General features: G+C 55.9%; 1 long non-coding RNA gene across 1 annotated transcript; it reads left to right on the forward strand.

Moving 5' to 3' along the window:
• Positions 1-230: 230 nt before the first annotated feature.
• On the forward strand, positions 231-1,344 carry LOC147665623 (uncharacterized). The gene is made up of 3 exons (XR_015305015.1): positions 231-470; positions 572-956; positions 1,231-1,344. It is a non-coding gene; the product is annotated as an uncharacterized LOC147665623 (long non-coding RNA).
• The last annotated feature ends 1,575 nt before the right edge of the window (positions 1,345-2,919 follow it).

A 2,919-nucleotide genomic window follows, 5' to 3' on the forward strand; every position in this document is an offset into this window, starting at 1 on the left:
CCCCTCCACTACCCAAAAGGTGATGGCGGCACTCCATTTTTTTGCAACAGGCACATTCCAGTACACTATAGGACATGCCGGGGGAATGTCACAGGCCATGTTCAGCACGGTACTCAAGGATGTGCTAACAGCCATGATGCTGTACAAGCATGAGTACATACATTTTCCACAGGCGGCAGAGTTGGCAGCGGTCAAGGCAGACTTTTATGCACTGGGTCGCATTCCACACGTTGTGGGTTCAATTGATGGCACGCATATTGCGATCATCCCGCCACGGGCACGTGAGCAGGTGTTTCGGAATCGGAAGCACTTCCACTCCCTTAACGTGCAGGTGGTGTGCCAGGCCGACAACATTATCTCACATGTGTGTGCAAGATTTCCTGGCTCTGCACATGACGCCCACATCATGCGGAGCAGCATAGTCCCACGACTGATGGCAAATCTGCGTCCGGCACAAGCCTGGCTTGTTGGTGAGTATGCTGTGGTGACTGGAGTGATATCTGGGTGGCTTGGTGTGGCCACATGTTCAGGTACTGATGTCTGTCTCTCTCTCTAATTCCCACATACACAGGCGACTCGGCTTACCCAAACAGGCCTTGGCTTCTGAGTCCAATTCGCAATCCCACCACAGCAGGAGAAATGCGATACAACGATGCCCATGGTAGGACACGTCGAGTGGTGGAACGAACTTTTGGCCTGCTTAAGTCTAGGTTTCGGTGCCTAGATAAGACTGGAGGGGCCCTGCCTTACGCACCTGGCAAAGTATGCAAGATTGTGATGGCCTGCTGCATGCTCCACAACCTGGCTGTGCGAAATAACATTGCACTGATCTTGGACCCAGATGAACAGCAAGTTCCTCGCCCTCCCGACCCAGCCATGTCGACTGATGAGGATAGTGGTGAGGAGGAAGGTGTGGACCAGAGGCGCCAGCTCATAGAACGCTACTTCCCTTGACTGTGAGTGTGCCCCTCTTGTGCTGCTTGTGTATGCCCTGTGTAGGTTTGCTGCTCTGGTGTCATTGTGTTGGGGATCATCTATGTGTTTTGTTATGTGATGTATGCATGTGTGTGTGTGTCTTCATTTATGAGTACATGCACTTCTCCATGATGTGTGTAGTGTCAGCCATTCGTGTAGTGATGTGTGTGGTTTGTTGTAAGTTGCACTGCAGTGAGTTGGGATGAGTGTGATGCTGTTTACTAACGTCTGTTTGCGGGTTCTATGTTTCCCTAGGTCACTCCGTTGCGGCATGATTCTGTACCTGTTGGATCCCTGAACCTGGTTACGTCTGTTTCTGATGCAATCATGTGAATAAACATGGAGGCAACACATCATTGAGTGAGTAAGTGGTATTTATTTACAGATTGTGCATAGGGGTAGGCGCATATTTACAAAGGAGTGAAGGGGTGGGGGAGTGACTGTCCAAGGTAATGGTGGATGAAATGGCCGTGCAGACACCACATAGGGTGGTGTGTGCCTACTGCAGCAGGCCTGTGGGAGGTGGGACGGGATACTTTCCAGGTAGGATCGGAGGCTCACGTACTCCAAAGAGTCACTGTCGGCTCTTCTTGGAGCGTGTGCCATGTGCTCCAACACTGCTCTCGGCGACTTCGTTCCTCGGACGGCCCCTCCGTCTTTGTGCCGGGACGGGGTCAGCTAGGGGCGCAGGCTGATCCTGTACCACATCCGCCGCCAGGGGCGCAGTCGGCGGTGGCGGTGTTGTGGCCGGTGCCGATGTTTGAGGGGGGGAGGAGGGGGTGGTGTTGGCGGATGCCCTGGCGCTGAAGATGTCGACCAGTTGGCCAAGCCGCCTCTCGATGGCCCCCAACATGGCGGTGTTATCCACAAAGTCCTGGTGGGCCCGGTCTGCATGTTCCTGGCTACGTGCATAGCCCGCCTCCACCCGGACTAGTGCTTCATGGCACTGTTGCACAGCAATCAGTGTTGTGTCATCTGCCCTTCTTTCCGCCCTGCTCCTGCCTGCAGGATCTGCCCTTGCAGTGGTGGGTTGCCTGACTGTCTCCCGGCGTGGCTGGGATGGCGCAGGCCCAGCGTTGGCGGCGGGGTTGGGCAGGGTGGCAGGGGCAGAAGTGGTGGTAGTAGTGGTGGTGGTCGAGGTGGTGCTGGAGGCAGCTGTGCAGGTCCGAGTCGCCGGTGTCGTTGTGATGCCAGTGCCCGTTGTTGTAGTTGCAGGTGTGACCTGCGTGGCAGAGGTCCCTGGCTGGGTGCTTGGTCCGGCACCATCCTCTGCCCCGGAGTTGGCTGCACTATCGTCCCATGAGTGCTCGGAGTTTGGGGATGCTGGAGGCCTGGTGTCAATGGCGGAAGTCAGATTAGGATCCCCTGCAAAAGAATAATGTGATGATGAGTAATGTTGCCTATACGTGTACATGTATTTATGGTTGACATTCAGTCGGCATTGGCACACACCCCACCCACCACCACCACCCTCTCTATGGACATGGGGGCCTGTTGGAAGTTGTAGTTCCGACCCCTCACACACCCCACCCACCACCACCACCCTCTCTATGGACATGGGGGCCTGTTGGAAGTTGTAGTTCCGACCCCTCACACACCCCACCCACCACCACCACCCTCTCTATGGACATGGGGGCCTGTTGGAAGTAGGACTAGTGACCCCTCACACACCCCACCCACCACCACCACCCTCTCTATGGACATGGGGGCCTGTTGGAAGTAGGACTAGTGACCCCTCACACACCCCACCCACCACCACCACCACCCTCTCTATGGACATGGGGGCCTGTTGGAAGTTGTAGTTCCGACCCCTCACACACCCCACCCACCACCACCACCCTCTCTATGGACATGGGGGCCTGTTGGAAGTAGGACTAGTGACCCCTCACACACCCCACCCACCACCACCACCCTCTCTATGGACATGGGGGCCTGTTGGAAGTA

Source organism: Lissotriton vulgaris, unplaced genomic scaffold (genome assembly GCF_964263255.1).
Source record: "Lissotriton vulgaris unplaced genomic scaffold, aLisVul1.2 SCAFFOLD_10218, whole genome shotgun sequence".
Lineage (NCBI taxonomy): Eukaryota > Metazoa > Chordata > Amphibia > Caudata > Salamandridae > Lissotriton > Lissotriton vulgaris.